The following is a 21,890-nucleotide window of genomic DNA, read 5'->3' on the forward strand; positions in this document are numbered from 1 at the left end:
CAGCTTGGTTCCTTGCAGTGCTGGTTTCTGGTGGGTTTTCTGAGGGGGTCTAGGGTGTTAGCGCATTCTGTGATCTAGTGGTTCAGGCTGCATGCTGAGCCGTTCACAGCGACTAGTGGGGGGAGTGGCTGAGTACATCAGTGAGCTGCGCTTCAGTGACTTTGCCTCAGCTTCTGCTGGGAGACTGGGATTGTGGTTGCGTGCAGTGGTCTTTGTGAAGGCAAAATGGATGCATCAGTTGTTGGTCTACTCGTGTTCTGAGGTTTGCGAGGTTGTGATGTTGTTTTCTGCTGAGAAAACGGGGTCGAGAGTGTGACCTGCTGTGTGAGTGGGGAGGTTAACTAGTTGCTTTAGACCGAGGGTTGCCAGGTTGTCCAAGAAAGTTGTGGTGTTTACATCGTCATGGTTGTCGAGATGGAAGTTGAGGTTGCTGAGTAGGATGTACTTGGTGGAGCCAAGCATTTTAGAGGTGATGAGATTGGTGATGATTTCACTGAACTGCGGGTCAGGACCTGGGCAGTCTGTATCCAAGAATGCCACAGAGGGAGGTGTTCGGATCAGTCTGGATCTGGAAGTGTAGATGTTTTAGGGTAGTTGGTAGGTTTTGTGTCTCGATGGTGGTTGACAGGTGGAGGGTGTTCCTGTATACTATGGTGATGCCTACTCCTGCTTCATTGGCTCAGTGTTGGGCTGTGAAACATATTAGCTTTCAAATACAAGTTTATCAACACTTTTGGTTACATGAGCTTATAGTGCAACCCTTTCCAAACATTAGACACCTGAATGATTGGAGGGCTTAAAATAACAAAAAGGGAAAAAAGCATCTTAAAAATGGAATACAAATAATAACTACATTCCTCATAGCATTGAAACATACATTTTAATTAAGATATAGAAGCACAGATGAGAGGAAAGGGGAAATTACAAATTATCAATAATACAACATCCATGTGTGTTGTCATCATCTGAGTTATGTCTTTTGGGTGTGAGAAAACAAATACATGGCAGATAATTAGGTGCAAAGATTAAAAGCCACAACTGTCAGAAGAAGGCCAACAGAGTATAAAAATAGGACTTTACATTTTTAAGTCTTCAGTATGTCATAACACCCCAGCGACAGTCGGCCCGGAAATAGTTGCAATGTTATTCACACCCAGTATTTTCCTACATGGAGGGTTTAGAATTTATCAGCTGTGATATATATCATCCAAGTATGACTACTTTCTTCAACATGGGGAATAACAGGACTAACATGGGTCATAAAAATGCCTTCCTTACTTAAAAGGGGAGACATTGTTCTTATTTTAAGGCATACGTTAAGAGGTGGGTTTCCAAGTGTGTTTGGTTCATGATTATTTGCCACACATTTGTCCATACAAACAGGAAGATCTTAAGCTTTGTTAGGGATCATGGTGTTGTTCATCTCCAATCCATGATGAAAATTTATAAAGCTAGATCTATATTCTCTCTATGTTTTGAGGCTGCTATTCTAATGTTACTAAATTTCAAGTGATAGAAAATATTTTTCAAAGTTTATTAGGTCATCTAGTCTTGGTCCTCAGTTTTGTGCACTATTGTTCATAAAAAGTTACTGTCAGGTTTTGTTAGTGTTATCTGATGAGCTCTGACATTACTCCACTTCACTCTCCAGAGTGGGTTCCTGTCCCTACTTAGGAAAACACACCAGACGGGGTCAATACCTGGAGGGGTACAGGTAGATTTGAAGGAGAGATAGACCCACACAGCATGCTCAGGTCTTCTTTAGCATAGCTCTCCCTGATGCCACATCTCTAGTCTTAGTGAGGATATTCACAGAGACTCTCAGGTGGTGGAACAACTCGCTATTCAAGAGAGTACATGATGTATTTAGTATTAATTAAAGGTACATGATATTCAGAATAAACAGATAATAAGCAGGTATGTGCTCTATTGTTCTAAAAGGCAGGCCACAGTGATCTTAAGCCAAGCGGAAGTCAAGCCTCAAACTCAGGAAAAAGACCAAGGCTTTTCTAAGCAGGGACAGGAAAACGGGGAAAGGAAAAGGCAAAATACAAAAATATGACAAAGCCAATTCAGAGTCCAGAGAGCAAAGTCAGCATAAGAGTCAAGGAGAATGAAGAGCCTTAAAGGGAAAACACAGTAGTATGCCACAGCCAAAACAGAATCTGTAGAAAATGCACTTTGGAACAGTCAATGAGGTCAGAATAGCAAGGAAACATGAAGTGAAGAACCAATACAATACAAAAATTGCCAGGCATCTTTCCAAAGACTTTGTGATGCCTAAATACTGCTGCTTCCTGTCATGAACCAGATGTCCTGCACTTGACCCAGGCTGGCTAACTACTGTGAGTGCCCCTCCCACCACAGACCAGTCCACCACAGCTTTAGAAAACTATACCTCACAGGTATTCTTGTAACCATCCTCAAACCAAGGATTTTATAGTGGTTCCTGATGGACATTCTAGGATCAGATTCGCATTGGAACCCTCTCAAGCAAGAATTACAGAATGACAGCCTCCTAGACCTCTCATCACCTAGCACACTTCTGACTGCACATCATGGCAAATCACTTTGTTATAGAAACCAATATCTACTTCTGGCATGAACGTCCTGACCAGGGGCACGTGACCTGCAACCTGGGTCCTTATTCACTTGTTTATTAGCTGTCTGAAGCTGCTGGAAATAAGGATAAGATACCAATTATAGATGAAGGTCAGATTTAATCAGTTTATTTTAACATTATCCTTCCCTGCAAGGCAAGATGCTGTCAAAGACATTGTGAGAAATTGGATTGTTAATAAAGTGGGGTGCTAATCCTGCTCAAGCAACAGCCACATTCACTGTCAGGGTGAACCACTAAAGTCACTATATTACTCTGTGCTTTATCCTCTGATAGTTTAGCACAAAAAGCAGTCAGACTTAACTTATAGGCAATGCACAAAGTATTTATGCAGTACAGAAATAGTAAAAAATTTAAAACACAACACAAGAAAAATCCCACACTTGGAAATTGGGATACTAGTTGAGGGGGATCAAAGCCTACTCAAGCAGCAACTACAATCTTTCTCAGGGTGTGACTGAAGCATACCCAAAATTAGCCTGAGCTCAATCTTTTAGGAGCTTGGCACATGAGCAGTCAAGCTTCACTTAGAGGCAATGTGTGAAGTATTTATGCAGCACACCAAACACAAACTTTAGGGTAAAAACAGTGCCTCGAAGCACAAAGCACCAACTATGCTTATCTGGTTGTACCAGACCAGGACAAAGTCACAAGTTCTGTCTGACCATGATGGAGTGCAGGACAATTACATGGACCACTTTAGGCCCACTGAACAAAGTACCTCAAATCCTGGTTTGAAGAGCTTCACAAGATCCTTTGTCGAGGATGAATTGAGCAGCTGCAGTTCAGAGAAGCTGCAGGTTTGTAATGCAAAGTCCTACATTGTCATCGAGGGTGATGTTGATGAGGGGATTGTGCAGTGAAGTCCCCCATGGAAGATGCATCACACAAAGCATGTCCAAAGAGCTGCAGGGCTGCAATGCAGAGTCCTGCATTGTTGACAATAATGCCCTAGACAAAGGATTTATGATGCCAAGGCCTGGTCAGGGGATGTGTTGCGCAGCAGTGGTTCTGGGGAGACTGCAAGCTGCAATGTGAGATTCGGAGTTGGGGATGCATCACGCTGCAGTAGTTCCAATGTGTCCCCATGGAGATGTGCTGCGTTGAATCAGTTCTGCTTCACACGACAACAGTTAGGCTAGCAGAGCATCTTTCAGCCCACTTCCAAGGGTTTAGAACTAGGATGGCACCATCTGGAGGTTAGGACTCAAAGCAGACAGATTCCAAGTGCTGGGTTCAAGGGGATTGGACTCTTTTCTCTCCCGGAGGCTCTGACCAGGAGGCCATTCAACTAGCCCTTAAAGTCACTCTGTTGGTCCTAATTTTAAGATGCGGATCCAGTCCTTTCACTAAGGCAGCAGGGCAGTTGGCAAAGAGCAACGGAGTCAAAGATCTTCTTGTAGAGCAGAACAGCAGTCTGCCTCAGACTTCCACAGGTCCAGGCTGAGGAGCTGGACCTAAGAGGCCAATGTTTATACCTGGCACCCACTTTGATGTAGGAGATAGTTTTGGAAGTTTCCACCTCCAGAGGTGTCTGGAATTTGCGATTCCCCTGCTTTAGTCTGAGCTTGTCTGGTGTCACAAAAGACTAGTGTCAAACCTTTTGCGAGTGTGCTCAGGCTGAGGCGTTGTGATGTGCAAGTGTGGAAAGTGACAGCTCCTTTGCTTCAAGTCAGGAATGGCCCATTCCGCCAACACATTTGGCCCTTTGTCTAACTGTCTTTGATCAATACGAAAATACCACCTGCCAGTTACACATAGACATGTGACCCTGTGTTGGACTTGACCGTTTATGCCGGGTAATCCCAAACATTTTTGTCTTCCTCCTACTTTTCCTGAATTGGTTTTCGATGGCCTTAGGCCTCTGATCGCTTTGCCACTGCTAGGCAGTGCTAAAATGCATGTGCTCTCTCCTCTAAACATGAAAATAAAGTCTTACACCCAACTGCCATGTTTAATTTACTTATAAGTCCTAGTAAACTTGTACAGTGTGTATCCAAAGCCTGTGAAATAAATGCTACAGTAGGGCAGCAGAACTTGTTTTGCCATCCAACTAAGTAGCCCTTTAAACATGTCTTAGCCCTACCACTACAGATCCAGTGTGTGCAGTTTAAACTGCCATTTTGACCTTTTCCCAAGCCCGAACATTCCCTTTTAATATATATATAAGTCACCCCTAGGGTAGGCCCCGAACAGCCCAGAGGGCAAGGTATACCCTATTTAAAAGGTAAGACATGTACTTTTTTTTACATGCCCTGGCAGTGAAAAACTCTAATTTTTCACTACGGCTAGCAGTCTCCGTCCCATAGTATAACTTTGGAGCTACCTTATTACATTTTATATGTGTAATTTTCAAAGGAAAGAGATAACCAGTTCACCTTTGTTGTATCTAGTATCATAATTTAAAATCCTAACTTATAGTAAAGTTGGATTTTAAATAACATTTCTGAAAATGCCACTTTTAGAAAGTTGGCATTTGCTTACCTTAGCCATTTAGGGGCAGATTTAAGAGCCCCTAGAGCCTCCTTGTGCCACATTAGTGGCATTTTTTTATGCTAATGTGGCTCAATAAGGCCAAAATCTCCACGCCATATATACAAGGTGGCACAATGCATGCATTACACCACTTTGTAACCCTTTGCACTACATCATGCCTGCACCACGCATAATGTATTCAAAGGGGGTGTTCCCCCAAAAAATGGCCCAAAGAAATCAAAGTGATTTCTTTGCATCATTTTTTTCAGCACTGTTAATGCCTGCTCAGAGCAGGCGTTAATAGGAGGCACACCATTGTTTACAATGGGCCTTAATGTGCTTTGCTGGATTAGCATCAACATTTTTGACGCTATTCCTGCGAAGCCCCGAACTAGCATTAAAAATTCTGATGCTAGTTCCCTAACTACCACCATTGTGAGCCGTATCTTAGATGCAGTGCACACATGGTGGCGTTAGGGGGGCACTAAGGGGTCAAGAAAAGTGGTGCTCCACTGGGTGCTGCATCACTTTCCTTAAATCTGGCCCTTACTGTCTATAGCCACTCTGGTCACATGACTGGTTGTAGCTGGCAGTTGTGCTTTGTGTATTCCTCCTAGACAGCCACACTCAATAGGGAGCTTAGGTGTGCCAGTATTGGACATCACTGGCACCCTACTTAGACATGGGTAAGCCATTCCTTCCTCCACACAAAGAGCTGTTTTGGCAGGGAGCCACAGGACGAAGAGGACAGAGGCAGGCAGAAGAGCCCCAATCCGTCCCTCTAGTGCCGAGGCGGACGAACCAGAAAGACCTGTCGGCACATATAGGAGAGTGTGCCGAAGTTGCCGGAAGAGAAGAGGAGGCAGAAACAAAAACGGGAGGAGGAGAACAGGACGGGAGAAAGAAGAAGGATGAGGCAAACCTAGGGAGAAACAGCCAGGAACCGGAGACAGAGGTGATGAAGGAGGGCTGCACAGGAGAGGAAGGAAGAGCAGAGGAGGAGCAGGCTGATGTGGTGAGATCTGGGAGAGATGGAGGGACCCACCATTTCCCAGGAGGGATGTGGATTTACCAGATATGTGACAGCTTGCGTGGTCATCTGGGGCCAGTATTAAGGAGGGTAGGAGAAAAGGGGGCGGTAGAGGCAGAAGGGACAAGACACACAGGACTAGGCCACGAGGTGTAACATAAAGCATCTCCTGGAGAACACTACAGGATGTCCTATCACTGTGGTGATTCATGGGTAATGTAAGAGACTGAGAAACATAAGCACAGACCGGGAAACAGCAGAGCATGATAGGTAGCAAATAGAGAACCTCTCAACCCTTTACCCTTTTATTTTGCATGCACAAAAAACTACAATAGTGGTCAAGATAAAATATAAAAAGAAATACTTTAAAAAAAACAATACAAGTAGTAACATGAAACACTTACCTGACCCCGTCCTTCTTGTTTCCTTTACTCCCGGAGCACGCAGGTCTGTGGCAACGGAAGGAAACCGAGGACTCAAGAAAAGAAGAAAGCACCACATGAGGCAGCACAACACAAGGAAAAGACAAACAAAATGGGCAGACCGCACTCATTCCAATGAAATAACAGAATAAAAAGCATACCACTTCTAGTACACTTCCCTGACTGGTCTTACATTTTGTTATAACCTTGGTTAACAGCGTCCTCCACGGTAGGGCCCTGTGACAGCTGCATACCCCCTGTAGTTAGTGTGGAGCCAGGATAGGGGAAGCACGATATCTGGGGACATCAAAGGGAAACCTCTAGAAGCTTTTTCCCCACTTCAAAGACACAACTGAGTATAAATGCTGGACCTCAGACGTCAACTTTCCTGTACACTTCTGGATCTGTGCTGCTACAAGGACTGCCATCCTGATGGATTGCTGTTCTAAAGAAACTGCTGCTCTGCTGTACTGGCCTGCTGCCCTCTTGCCTGAGGAAACTGGATCAGAAACTTTAACTCAAATCCAGTACCCCAGAGAGACTCAAAGGGCTAGTCTCCAGGCCTTCTAATCAGTGGCATAAGGAAACATGAGGAAACACCACCTGCAAAGCACAGTGAGGAGGAGGGCCCCTTCCCCAGTCCACAATCTACCACTTTTGCTGAGTGGGCCCACTGGAGCTCAGGGGGCCCCCCAGTACCGCACTGGCTGTGGGGGGCTTTTGTTACACCACTGCTCCTAATCTGAGCCTCCGGGACATGAAAGGCTTCTAAACAGCTCCTTTGTTGAAGTAAGCCTCAGCAAGGCCTACTAGTGCAAGGGGTTCACCTTTCTCTGCACAAAGTCCTCAGACCATGTAGGAAGAAGTTGGCACAGAAACTGGAATAAAAGACAAAAGTTTATTAACCTCATGAGGTGGTACTACAGTTCAAACAGCACCCTAGGGTAATGTCTGAAGTAGCACACTGAACTGAGAGAGCATGGTCCTTTTATACCCACGCAGGGGCTAAAAGGAGATGGTACAATTATGGAAACAAGACTTGTATACATGTAAGGTCATGTGGAACATGCACAGTCGACAGGTAGGAGGAGCTAACAGTTTCCAAGGACTAACAGCTGCAGACCTTACTGAGCATGTGCGAAAGTAAGAGAGGCTAAATATAACTTGTCACTAGGCAGATTTCAAGAGCAGTTAACAGAAAGGTAGGACAAAGCACATGGTGAGCACATGGCAGCATGTAGCAGAGAAAATGGCTGCCATGAATACAAAATGGATTCCGCAAAATGTTCACAATAGTTACTAAATACAAGATGTCTTCTGCTAATGCTTAATCTAATCACTGCTAAATTACAACAGATGACCCTTTCAGCATTAGCTGAAGACATTCGTCTTTCTGGGATAATCTAAATATTCATCCTGTATATTTATGCTCATCATTTCAGCTATTTCCTTATCTAACATATGTTGTGCCTTCATTTCTGTAATATTTCTTTTGGTAGGCATACAAGCAGTAATACACATAGAGCAGAACATTGGACCACATTGAATACAGATACAGCATGTAAAAAATATTGCAATTATTACACACAGGATAGTCAGTAGTTTCCAGCCCCAGGCGGAAACAAGAGCCCAAAACCATCCAGAAAAAGTCCAAGTACCAGTCTCTGTATGGATTTCTGCAGCAATTTTATGCAATTTAGATATTGCATCATATACTGAAGGTGAGTGATCTGGGATAAAAACACAACAACTACTACCGATGATTCGACATGCACCACCTCGATCAGCTGATATCACATCTAATACCATACGATTTTGGAGCGCTACAATCCTCGCAAAATGGAGCTCCTCAGTAATATTCCCAAGTGCCAGAGCTGCCTGATTGGTAACAGCTTCCACAACCCTAGTCAATTGTCTCACTTTCCTACTGTTTACTGCAACACCTACAAAGGGGAACAATCCTAAATTAAAATCAACATATTGTTGCAGGCTAGTATCCGTTTGGTCTACCTCATTTGTACTTATTTCCCTTTTATATCTATTGTTAATGATGTCCTTAAACAGTTTTAAATCTCGGTGATATGATGCAGGAGCCAAAAACACAGGGGGCAATAGAAAAGATACATAACACACACCTGACCACCCAACAGGTAATTGGTAATATCCATGGTTACCACAAACAAATTATGTGTTATGTGAGGCTGTGAAACTACTATTATTTACACCCTCAATAGTTAAAATCAAGGTACAATCGCTTATCCCTACTGGAATTCGTCGAATGCTTCGTATACATAAATCTGCTTTAGTTTTTGTAATAGAAATCACAAATTGTTCTTTCTTGTCAGAGTCTCGTATATTTGTGAAGACATATGGTATTGAAACATTGTCCGGTTGATACACTTCCGATTCCCATTTAGTTCCTTTAGCTTGGGGATACCCATCTTTGTCTTGGTAGCACACTTTATTAAGGCGAAAAAGAAATCCGCCCTCCATACTTTTTCTAGATGCAAACAAAAGCATGTACCAGGCTTGACAAGAACCATTGTGTGAAAAAGGAAGAGGAATGAAAGGTGTTCCTCCTTTCTTTTGATGCGCAGGTATCATTCCACATACCCAACAGTTAGTAGTATTTGTAGCATTATGAGTATGATGCAACATCTGAATGAAAGTATTATTGAAGTACGATTGACGGTGCTTCTGATCCTGATAGGGAAGCATAAAGTAATATATGTTCCTCTGGTACTGGAGTAGTGGCAACAAAGAACTCACCAGCAGGAGACTTCTTTTCAATAAACCAGGTCATTGTTGCTGTAACCACCAAAATCAATCAATCAATCAATCATAACATTTGTAAAGCGCACTATGTACCCGTCAGGGTTTCGAGGCGCTGGGGGGGGGGCGGTGAGCTGTTAGCGGTCGAAGAGCCAGGTCTTGAGGAGTCTCCTGAAGGTGAGGAGGTCCTGGGTCTGGCGTAGTGAGGTGGGGAGAGAGTTCCAGGTCTTGGCGGCGAGGAAGGAGAAGGATCTGCCGCCGGAGGTCTTGCGCTGGATCCTGGGGACGATGGCGAGGGCGAGATTGGCAGAGCGGAGTTGACGAGTGGGGGTGTAAAAGTTGAGTCTGGAGTTGAGGTAGGTAGGTCCGGTGTTGTGTAGAGCCTTGTGAGCGTGGGTGAGGAGTTTAAAGGTGATCCTCTTGTCCACGGGGAGACAGTGGAGGTCCTTCAGGTGAGGGGAGATGTGACATCGGCGGGGTATGTCGAGGATCAGGCGGGCGGATGCATTTTGGATACACTGGAGTCGTTTGATGTCTTTTGTTGGGATGCCTGTGTAGAGTGCGTTGCCGTAGTCAAGTCTGCTACTGACGAGGGCTTGGGTCACCGTCTTTCTGGTTCCTGTTGGGATCCACTTGAAAATTCTGCGGAGCATTCGAAGGGTGTTGAAGCAGGAAGAGGAGACGGCGCTGACCTGTTTGGACATGGTGAGGGCGTAGTCCAGGATGAAGCCGAGGTTTCTTGCGTGGCTGGCTGGTGTGGGTGGGGGTCCGAAGTCGGTGGGCCACCAGGAGTCGTTCCAGGCCGAAGGGCTGCGCCCGAGGATGAGGACTTCCGTCTTGTCGGAGTTGAGCTTCAGGCGGCTGTCGTTCATCCACTCGGCGATGGCTTTTAGTCCCTCGTGGAGGTTGGTTTTGGCGGTGAGTGGGTCTTTGGTCAGGGAGAGGACGAGCTGGGTGTCGTCGGTGTAGGAGATGATGCTGAGGTGATGTTGGCGGGACAGTTTAGCGAGGGGGGCCATGTAGACGTTGAACAACGTAGGGCTGAGGGAGGAGCCTTGGGGGACGCCGCAGATGAGGTTGGTGGCTTTGGAGCGGAAAGGGGAGAGTCGGACTCTCTGGGTTCTGTCGGAGAGGAAGGATGAGATCCAGTTGAGGGCTTTATCTTGGATGCCGGCTTCATGGAGGCGGGTCAGTAGGGTGCGGTGGCAGACTGTGTCCAAAGCGGCTGATAGGTCGAGGAGGATGAGGGCCGAGGTTTCCCCGTTGTCCATTTGAGTTCTGATGTCATCTGTGGCGGCGAGGAGTGCAGTCTCAGTGCTGTGGTTTCGTCTGAAACCGGATTGAGAGGGGTCTAGGATGGAGTTGTCTTCGAGGAAGTGGGCGAGCTGTGTGTTGACGATCTTCTCGATGACTTTTGCTGGAAAAGGGAGGAGGGAGATCGGTCGGAAGTTTTTGAGGTCGTTGGGGTCAGCCTTGGGTTTCTTGAGGAGGGGTTGGATTTCTGCGTGTTTCCAGCTGTCTGGGAAGGTGGCGGAGTCGAAGGAGAGGTTGATGATCTTGCGGAGTTTGGGGGCGATGATGGCGTTGGCTTTGTTGAACACGTGATGTGGGCATGGGTCCGTGGGGGAGCCTGAGTGGATGGTGTTCATGGTTGTTATAGTTTCGGTGTCGTCCACGTGGGTCCAGGCGGTGAGGCGGCAGGCGTCTGTGGAGATGTCAGGGGTGGGGTCTGGCGGCAGAGTGGCGTTGAAGCTGTCGTGGATGGTTGTGATTTTCTGGTGAAAGAAGGTGGAGAGGTCGTCGCAGAGTTTCTGGGAGGGCGGGATGTCGTTGCCCATAATACTAATGATCAATTTGTTATTCATTTTAGCAACAGTGATAATCGACCCTTTCAGAAATGAATTAAAAACAATCGTTGGAGCTCTTATCCCTGGGCAGCCGCTGATTTCTTCACCACGGGCCAAGACGGTGTCACTACTCTAATGCGCGGCTTATCCACCCCCCTTGCCACATTGGCTCTCCGTTTCACTAACCCAGGGCGGTAGCTCAACCAGTCTTTTCAAAACAATTTTCAGATTCTTTCCTTGGTCTCAAATTATATCGCGACACTCCAGAAGTCGTATGGTCCGGGAAGACCTCTGCAGATTCGTCAGGTGATATAGCACGGCCTTTCTCCGTAGTCAAAATCTCTCGATGATCGGTCAGCACAGCAGGTTCCACCAAGGTAGGTAGCACTCTCTTGCAGTGAGTACTATGGACCCAATTCTTTCGGTTCGTCACTCGAACTGCTGTCCTTGTCGCAAGGAGCACCTGTTCTGGGCCTCGCCACCTTGGTTCCAAGCTGCTTGATCTTTCAAAAGAGTTAATCATCACCTGGTCACCAGGTCGGAGTTCATGGCCTTCACCTGTAGATCTGTCAGGAAGTGCTTCTCGAACCTGTTGATGAATAGAAACCAAATTGTCGGTTAACTGTGCCAAATAATCATTCATCAGGACACAAGGTACATCATATACAGATTTTGGTTTAGGAACTACCTAAATATTCATTGGTCTCCCAAATACTACTTCATAGGGGCTAAGGCCAAGTCGGGAGTGTGGCACTGACCTAATAGACAATAATGCCAATGGTAATGCATCCGGCCAAGTTAAGGATGTGGAAGCCTGTATCTTCGGTAATTTCAGCTTCAATGTAGCATTATACCTTTCCACCAACCCTGCTGATTGTGGGTGGAAAACCGCATGGAACTTCTGTTTGATCCCTAATCCTTTCAGGACATACTTAATAACTTCCCCAACAAAATGAGGTCCGCTATCACTCCATAAAAGTCTGCAAACACCAAACCTAGGGAAAAATTATTTCAAAAGCACCTTCGCTGTGGTAATGGCAGTATTATCCTTTGTGGGGTACGCCTCTATCCATTTACTGAAGGCACAAACCACCACCAAGACATACTTTAAATTGTTGCAGCGTTCAAGCTGAATATAATCCATTTGTAGAACTTCAAAAGGTGCAGTTGGTGTAGCAAACCCTCCTGCAGGAGTATGTGTCCCTTTTCCAGGATTGTATTGTAAGCAGATCAAACAAGACTGTACTACTCCCTTAGCTGTACTGGAAATTTCTGGATGCTCCCAAACTTGTGTAAGCAACTTCGTTATTGTTGAAGCTCCAACATGTGCAAGCCCATGTGCCATCTGAACCATAGGTTGTACAAAAGCTATAGGCAATTTCCATTTATCCATCTGCTTATTCCGCCAACAGCCCTCATCATCCAATTTTCCATCTTTAGACCATTGCTCACGTTCTTTCACAGAAGCAGATTTCTGTATATCTAATACGTCTTGTCTTGCATTATGCCAGCGTTCAGCTTGTGACTTCACTACATACATAGAAGTAGTACTTCGCTGCATCGCCGTCTCACGTGCTACACGGTCTGCAAGAGCATTACCTTGCCCTATCTTATCGGTCACTTTCTTATGTGCACTACATTTCACAATAGCTAGTTTATTTGGATATGTCAATGCAGTCAAGAGGTTATGCACTAATTCTCCGTGCATTATCTGCATCCCGTGTGATGTGAGAAAACCTCTCTCCTTCCAAAGCAAACCAAAATCATGAGCCACTCCAAAAGCCTAGCGGCTGTCTGTGTAAATGTTCACACTTAAATCAGTACTAAGCTCACATGCTTGTGTCAAAGCTATTAGTTCAGCTGCTTGAGCTGACTTCTGTGGTATACGAGCTGTCTCCACTACCGTGTGTATTGTGGTGATTGCATATGCAGCTGAGGTTGTACCATCTGGCAACTTCAAACAAGACCCATCAACCCACAGTTCCCCGTCTACATCTAAAAGGGGCGTATCTTGTAAATCAACACGACCCTTTGTCTGTTCTTGGGTAAGGAATATACAATCATGTGTTTCTTGTGACTGAGGCTGAGTCACCGAATATGGCAACAAAGTAGCTGGATTTAGTGTCATACATCTCTTCAGTGTAATGTGAGGAGCCAACAGTGTCAACTCATAACCTGTCATACGGGCGCTAGTTAAATGTTGTGTCTTTGTTTGATTTAAAAGAGCATCAACCGCATGGGGTACTAGCACGAACAGTTTATGTGACAAAACTATCCCTTCACTCTGACGTATTGAGACAGCTGTTGTGGCAACTGAACGAAAACACCCGGGCAACGCTCGAGCAACAGGATCAAGTACTGCTGAAAAATATGCACAGGGACGATGCTTATCGCCATGTGTCTGGCTAAAACTGACAATGCACATCCATCTTTCTCGTGTACGTAAAGTGCAACAGGTTTCATGTAATCTGGAGTACCAAACACTGGTGCAGAACAAAGGGCTTGTCGCAGCTGCCGGAAAGCAGTCTCACATTCATCTGTCCATGGGAGGGGCATTGGAGTATCTTTAGTCAAAAGTGCTAGCAAAGGTTTGGCAATGTGTGAAAACCCCAATATCCATTGTCTACAAAAAGATGTAAGACCAAGGAATGCACGAACATCTTTCTGAGTAGAGGGTACTGGTGTGTCTAAAATTGCTTGAATACGATCTGATGTAAGTGCACGGCCCTCCTTAGACAAAAGGTGACTTAAATAGGTTACCTTTGGTCTACAATATTGCAATTTCTTTCGTGACACTTTATGATGGTGTAAAGCAAGAAAAGAAAGTAAGGACAAAGTGCACTTTTCACATTGCTACGGGGTATCAGCTGCAGACAAAATATCACCAACATATTGTATGAGAGCCACACCTTCAGGAAAAACAAAAGAATCAAGTTGTCGTTTTAACGCCTGACTATAAATACTTGGGCTCTCCGTATAGCCTTGAGGAACTCTGCAAAATCTATATGATCGTTTATTCAAAGTAAAACCAAACAAATATCGGCTGTCAGGATGAATAGGGATCGAAAAGAAAGCATTCTTCAAGTCTATCACAGAGAACGTAGTTGCTGTCGGGGAACCAAAGTAAGGAGTGTTGTGATGTCAGATACCACAGGATATTGTGGTATCACAATCTTATTGACTTCTCGTAAATCAATAATGAATCGGTAAATCCTAGTATCAGTATCCTTTTTCAGAATGGGAAGAATCGGACTGTTACAAACATTATACAGAACTTCCTCGACAACTCCAACTGCGATAAGATCCTGCACAATTCTTGTGAGTGCTTCTTGGCCCTCCTGTGAAATTTTGTATTGAGGCAAACGTGGCAATACAGCTCCCTCCTTGACACTAATATGTACCGGTGGAATAATCATTTGTCCCACATCAGTATCTAAAGTAGCCCACAAAGTACTAGGGAGTGAAGCTAATGCAATATCCTCCTTAACAAGACAAACTCTTTCCATCACAGGATGATTATCATTTAAAATAACACGCACCCCTTCAGGAGAACATCGTATTGTAGCCCTGAAATACTTGAGCATATCAAGACCCACAATATTGTCTGGTGTATTTGGAGAAAGCAAAAATGGACATGGAGCAGTAAATTATCAACATGGAATGCAAGTGGTTGTGACAATGGGCTAGGGGAAGGTGTTCCATCGAAACCTACCGATGTAATGGTTAAGCCAGACAGGGGAGCCCTCGGAATCAATTGTTTAGACAAGGCGCTATGAGTAGCTCCTGTATCAACCAGAAACTGATCAGTAAGACCCAAAACATGTGCTGTAACATAGGGACCCCTCTGATCTACTGGAACTTCAACTGATTCCTTACCCCATCCTAGGCAATCCTATGCATAAGCAGAATCTTGTAAATCAGGCTGCACATGATCAGACATCTGGTATTGGTTCCGTCTATCAAAAGTGTTAAACCCATCCTGCCCTCGTGTATTAGCATCAACCCTAGCATGATCATTCGTGCTTCTTCTAGGTCCTGAATATCCTGAGCGATTTCTCATTTGTCCCCGACCACGTGGACACTGCTGAACACGTAGTGCTGGACAATCGGCAGCCCAGTGCCCAAATTTCTTACAATACGCACACTGATCCACAGACAAATTCGAACGAGTGTAAGAAGAACCATAAGATCCACGTCCACCTCTATCACTACCTCTAAAAGGCGGACCATAAGCTTGAGCCAACATAACCTTCGTCTTTAATTCTTTAATCTTTTTCTCCTCGCTACCTTGTGCTTCTAATTCCTGACGTTCATAATACTGAGCCATAGTCAAAAGAGAAACCGGAGTAGAGGTAGTCCATGAACTTTCACTAGCTTTTAGACGACTAGCTATTCCTGGTAACAGATTTGTGACATATTTATCGACAAACAAATGTCTGCCCAAATCATCTGACAATGACTGACCGCTAAAATCATGAAATGCTTCTTCAAAGCGTGTAAAGAAATCAGAGACCGATTCATCTGCCTTTTGTTTACAAGACGCTAAAACAGTCCAATCTATCTAGGGGGAATAATCATTTTCAACTTAACTAATATGGCTGCAGGAAGATCTAGAATCAACTGATATGGCTTTTTCGCAGGTTCCCTATCCCCGTCCATCTGTTCTATTTCTTTCCATGATGCCCCAAAAACTGTACGATCATCAATTTTACGAACAGTTCTCCACATATCTGGCGGTAATATCAATCCGAAAAATAAATCAATGTCAGCCAAAGTCATAGTACAAGAACTAATTGCTCCCTCAACTTCCTCATAAAAGGCGGCTGGATTTTTCCGCGGGTCAGGTAATGCTGTTTTAAGTGCCATTACATCTGCCCTATTCCAAGGAGTATACACCCAAATATAAATAAAATAACCCTTAGCATCAACAGAAGTTTTATCATCATTTGTACCCAATCCTTTAGGAGGAACATACAAAGGCGTGGCCTCCCGCATTGGTTTAGCGTGAACTATCATAGTCTTATCTGTTTCAAAGATGGAAGCTTGCGCCCCTTCGGTCTGAGATGCTCGTGCAACTGCGTCCGCAGCCCTTTTCTCTTCTTGCAAACGGACTGCCACAATACGTAATTTCATTAAACGCCTGATTGCATCAGCCACCTGGGAGAAAACAAAAAGACCATCACGCATTTGCTTATAATCAGCTCTACATCATCGGGCTCTAACTCATCAGAATATTTCCGATATAGTTCAATAACTTCTGAGCCAAATGCCTCAGTAAAATATAGCTGCTCCTTTTCCGTCCACCCTTTCATGTTGTCTAAAAGTTCAGAAGCAGAAACAGCGCTACGAATTGTTTTACGAGCAATCGATCTAAGCTCAGACGCACGGTCAGCAGGCAGCATAGAGCGACTGTCCCGCATCTTCTGTTGCTCCGAACTGGAGACTTTAGGTAACTCATGAGGGGCAGAAGGGATGACATACGGAGGTGGAGGGCGATCTAGTAACAATAAATCATCATGTGATTTATTAAGGATAGGATAGAGAGATTGCCTAACAGTGTATTGGCCAGTTACCTGTAGCTTACGTTCTTTCTCTTCTAGCTCCTTTAAGTCATTTATTTCTTTCTTTCTTATTTCCAATGCTTTCACATATACATTCTTCCGCTGCTCTTTCTCAAGCAAGGCTTGCTCACGCTTCACTCGTCCACGCGCTTCTTTCTCCCACATTCGTACACAGTCAAACATATCTTGCCTAGACTTTCGCTTACACATACATTGTTCCACATACTCAATCTTTCGCAAATCAAATGACCCATGAATAGGCCAACGTAACTCAGGATCAGCGCGGGTGTATTTATTCCATAATGTGCTGTACATTATAGAAGAAAGACCATGTTTAACATACATATCTCTACTTGGCGTCCCCTCTGGGGGTGCCGGTTGCGATTCTTCCAGTCTCAAATTGGTACCTTTACAAAAGCAGCACATCCTACGAAGTGCGCTAAAAACAGGCATGCCAAAAATAGTGCAGAATATGCAATATTATAATCAAAGTAGCACTTAAGGTGCCGTTCAAATCAAAATCAAATTGGAGAAAATTTTCCTCATTACCTGCCTATATAAATTGCAATTTATATATCAAATCCAAAGAATACAAATTGACTAGTCACCCAATTCACAAAAGCCACAGTAAGTAGTGCTAAACTACATTACCAAACACAGGCATCAAAACCCACAGCAAGTGCGGTAAAACGGCTCCTACCAATCACAGGGTGTCCAGGTTCCAACTGCCAAGTTCTAAAATCGACCAAATGGTCACTGCATGACGAATGAACAAAAAGGATCTCAGTTGAGGACCGGTGCCACCTGGATGGTCAAATCAGAAAGAAGGGAAAAACGCCGTGGTTGCCAAGACTCGGGTCTCCTCAGGCATTGATCGTCCGCAGCGAGATTCCAATCCTTCGTCGCGACCAATCCGTTGGGCATCCGAGTCGCCGATGAGTCCCTGTTCGGGTGCCAATTTGTTGAAGTAAGCCTCAGCAAGGCCTACTAGTGCAAGGGGTTCACCTTTCTATGCACAAAGTCCTCAGACCATGTAGGAAGAAGTTGGCACAGAAACTGGAATAAAAGACAAAAGTTTATTAACCTCATGAGGTGGTACTACAGTTCAAACAGCACCCTAGGGTAATGTCTGAAGTAGCACACTGAACTGAGAGAGCATGGTCCTTTTATACCCACGCAGGGGCTAAAAGGAGATGGTACAATTATGGAAACAAGACTTGTATACATGTAAGGTCATGTGGAAAATGCACAGTCAACAGGTAGGAGGAGCTAACAGTTTCCAAGGACTAACAGCTGCAGACCTTACTGAGCATGTGCGAAAGTAAGAGATGCTAAATATAACTTGTCACTAGGCAGATTTCAAGAGCAGTTAACAGAAAGGTAGGACAGAGCACATGGTGAGCACATGGCAGCATGTAGCAGAGAAAATGGCTGCCATGAATACAAAATGGATTCCGCAAAATGTTCACAATAGTTACTAAATACAAGATGTCTTCTGCTAATGCTTAATCTAATCACTGCTAAATTACAACGCCTTGGTCTGTCTTTAGTGAGTTCCTGCCCCCACAGATTTAAAGAAAAGTGGCGCAGCACGGTGCTGTGCCAAAATTGGCAGCACAACGCTGCATCACTTTAGAAATGCAGGAATGCGCCGTATTTAAGGGAATACGGTGCACTCCTGCGTTTCCCTCTGCGCTGGTTCTAAATTTAGCTGCCAGCACCAACACAGGCATGCTTGCACCATTCTGCAAGGATGTCTGTGTTGAAGTGTGTGATTGTTTATGTGCAGAAAGGTGTCCCTTCCTGCACATGAACAATCACTAACGGCGCTTTGGCACGACTGTGTGTGCTGCACAATGTAGCACACACAGAAGTGCCAAAGTGTCATTTTCAAATGATTGTTAATGTGCAGGAAGGGACACCTTACCGCACATAAACAATAATTTCTGGCATTTTGCGTTTTCTATGCGTGCGGCAGACTGGAGCATGCATAGAAAAAGCAAAACATGAGGAGGAATAAAAGTATAGCAACACAAAAGGATGATGGACGGAGCGCTGAACAATGCAAACACTCACCCCAAGTCACAGATCTTGGTTTAATACATCGTTCTTTTGCTCACCATGCCACCCCAGTTTGAACCCAGCCATATACAAATCAGTCTTGACCCTGTTCCTCATGGGGACAGTCCAGCCCAAATTGCCAAACCAGGTCCTCCCTGGACCGGAAACAAACATTCTGGGACCGCTTTCAGGGTATCACCCTTCATCAGCCAGGCTAGCTTGAATCCAGTGGCACAGTGAGCATGGGACCCACATCTGGGCCAGTTCCTGGGACCCTTCCTGTTGGACTTTTTTGCTTATGCAGGGTCATCCCCAATCTTTTTGCATCCTTCCTCCTATTTTTTCTGACATGTTACTGCTGGCCTTTGAACGCTGAGCACTTTACCACTGCTAACCAGTGGTAAAGTGCATATTCTCTCTGTGTAAATTGTATGGCTAATCCGTTTATCCATGATTGGCATATTTGATTTACTAGTAACTCCCTAGTAAAGTGCACTAGAGGTGCCAGGGCCTGTGAATCAAATGCTACTAGTGGGCCTGCAGCACTGGTTGTGCCACCCACATAATTAGCTCTTTAATCATGTCTCAGACCTGCCACTGCAGTGTCTGTGTGTGCAGTTTTAAACTGTAAATTCAACTTAGCAAGTGTACCCACTTGCCAGACCTAAACCGTCCCTTTTCTTCCATGTAAGGCACCCCTAAGGTAGGCCCTAGGTTGCCCCAAGGGCAGGGTGCAGTGTATGGTTAAGGTAGGACATATAGTAATGTGTTTTATATGTCCTAACAGTGAAATATTGCTAAATTCATTTTTCACTGTTGCAAGGCCTGTCCCTCTCATTGGGTAACATGGGGGCTACCTTTAAATATGACTAAAGTGTAGTTTCCCTTTGGGAGTAGATAGACATGTGGAGTTTGGGGTCTCTGAGCTCACAATTCAAAAATACATCTTTTAGTAAAGTTGATTTTAAGATTGTGTGTTTTAGAATGTGAGCATTTTCTTGCTTAAACCATTTCTGTGACTGCCTGTTTGTGGATTCCCTGTCTGGGTCAGGTTGACAGTTGGGTTGGTTGCACCTCACCCTAGACAGTGACACAAAGGGAGCTGGGGTATAGTCTGTATTTCCTGATGCGCCCTATGTGCTATGAGGGAGGGGAGGAATGGTCACTCACACTTGAAAGGGCTGTGCCTGCCCTCACACAATGCAGTCTCCAACCCCCTGGTGCGTGTCTGCGGCCTGGTCTGGGCAAGGCATGATTTCACATTCAAGAGAGACTTTACTTTGAAGTAGGCCTACTTCAAAGGAAAAAAGGGGGTTTAAGAAGGGCACCCAAAACCACAGACATTAGAACACTTCTGGAAACCAGGAACCTCTGCCTGGGGCAGAGCCAAAGAGCTGAGGAAGAAGAGCTGCCCTGACTGTGACTGGACTTTGAGGAGCTATCCTGCAGTTGCTCCTTCTGCCAGAGTTAGAGGGCACAGACTGGACTTTGTGTGCCTCCAATCTTGTAAAGATCTCCAAGGGCTTGATTTAGAGCTTGCCTCCTGTTGTTTGAAGTCTCAGGGACAGCAAAGACTTCTCTCTGCCAGCACCCGGAGTCTCTGGAGAGACTCCTACTCTGCCCTGTGATGCCCATCCAGTTCCTGGGACCCTGAAAGGAGAAGCTGGCAGCCTAAGAGGAAGAAATCCTTGCACAGAATGCCGTGCGGGGAAAAAGATCGGCGCGACTCTGATCTGCGGCTGGGAAATCGACGCGCCACAGGCTTTGTGGCTGAAAATTGACGCTCACCTGTAACTCGAGAAGAGAGAAGAAACGATGCGCCTGACCCGACGAATGAGGAAACAACGCAAGGTCTCGCTCGTGAATGAAATTGACGCATTGCAAGCCCCTTTTGGACGCACACTCGCCTGTGTGGGGTTATTTTTGACGCGCCCAAATTACATTTTCACGCTAACAGTGTTAGTGTGTGTTTAAAACTATATGAAAACTCTTTTTGCTTTTTAATTGACAACTTGACTTGTGTATTGTCGATTTTTGTCGTTTTGGTCTTGTTTTGTTTAAATAAATATTTCCTAATTTTCTAAACCTGTGTTGGGTCATTTTGTAGTGTTTTCATTAAGTTACTGTGTGTGTTGGTACAAAAACTTTACACCTAGCACTCTGAAATTAAGCCTACTGCTCTGCCAAGCTACCAAGGGGGTACGCAGGGGTTAGCTGAGGGTGATCCTCTCTTACCCTGACTAGAGTGAGGGGTTCTTGATTGAACAGGGTGTAACCTGTCAACCAAAGACCCCATTTCTAATACTTCCCACTCAGGGCAACTATAGCAACACAAAAGGATGATGGACGGAGTGCTGAACAATGCAAACATTCACCCCCAGTCACAAATCTGGGTTTAATCCATTGTTTATTTGCTCACCATGCCACGCCAGTTTGGACCCAGCCATATGCAAATCAGTCTTGACCCTGTTCCTCATGGGAACAGTCCAGCCCGAACTGCCAAGCCAGGTCCTCCCTGGACCAGAAACAAGCATCCTGGGACCAGTTTCAAGGTATCACCTTCCATCAGCCAGGCTAGCGTGAATCCAGTGGCACAGTGAGCATGAGTATTCCTCCTTGTTTTGACCTTCTAAGGCCACCCGTGGGGTGGCACTAGATTTTGGCACTGCCGCATGTTTACGAAATTTCATAAATCTGAGGCAGCGTCAAAATGGAAAGGGTGTCGCTGTGGCACGCACACAGCAACACCCATTGCACGCCCCTTCCAAGCACAATGCTGCCTGGGAAGGTGCCGTATTTACAAGGTGGCGTTAAGCCACAAAAAGTTGCTTAACGCCACCTTGTAAATACTGAGCTGTGCTTAGCACCACAGGAGCGTCACAAAAAGTGACGCTCCTGTGGCCATCGGGGCCTATCAATACGGCCCCTGATATGGCTCAGGGGCTCTTTAAATAAGGTTTTGTGCTCTTTGTGACCACGATTGGGCCCGTTCGCACCAGAATCGAGCCACCCTCACCGAAATTCACTACTAACCACCACCAAACCATCTCTTTGCACAGCAAGCATCGATCACTCACGGAGGACCGCCAATGCAAAGCACCA

Source organism: Pleurodeles waltl, chromosome 4_1 (genome assembly GCF_031143425.1).
Source record: "Pleurodeles waltl isolate 20211129_DDA chromosome 4_1, aPleWal1.hap1.20221129, whole genome shotgun sequence".
Taxonomy (NCBI): domain Eukaryota; kingdom Metazoa; phylum Chordata; class Amphibia; order Caudata; family Salamandridae; genus Pleurodeles; species Pleurodeles waltl.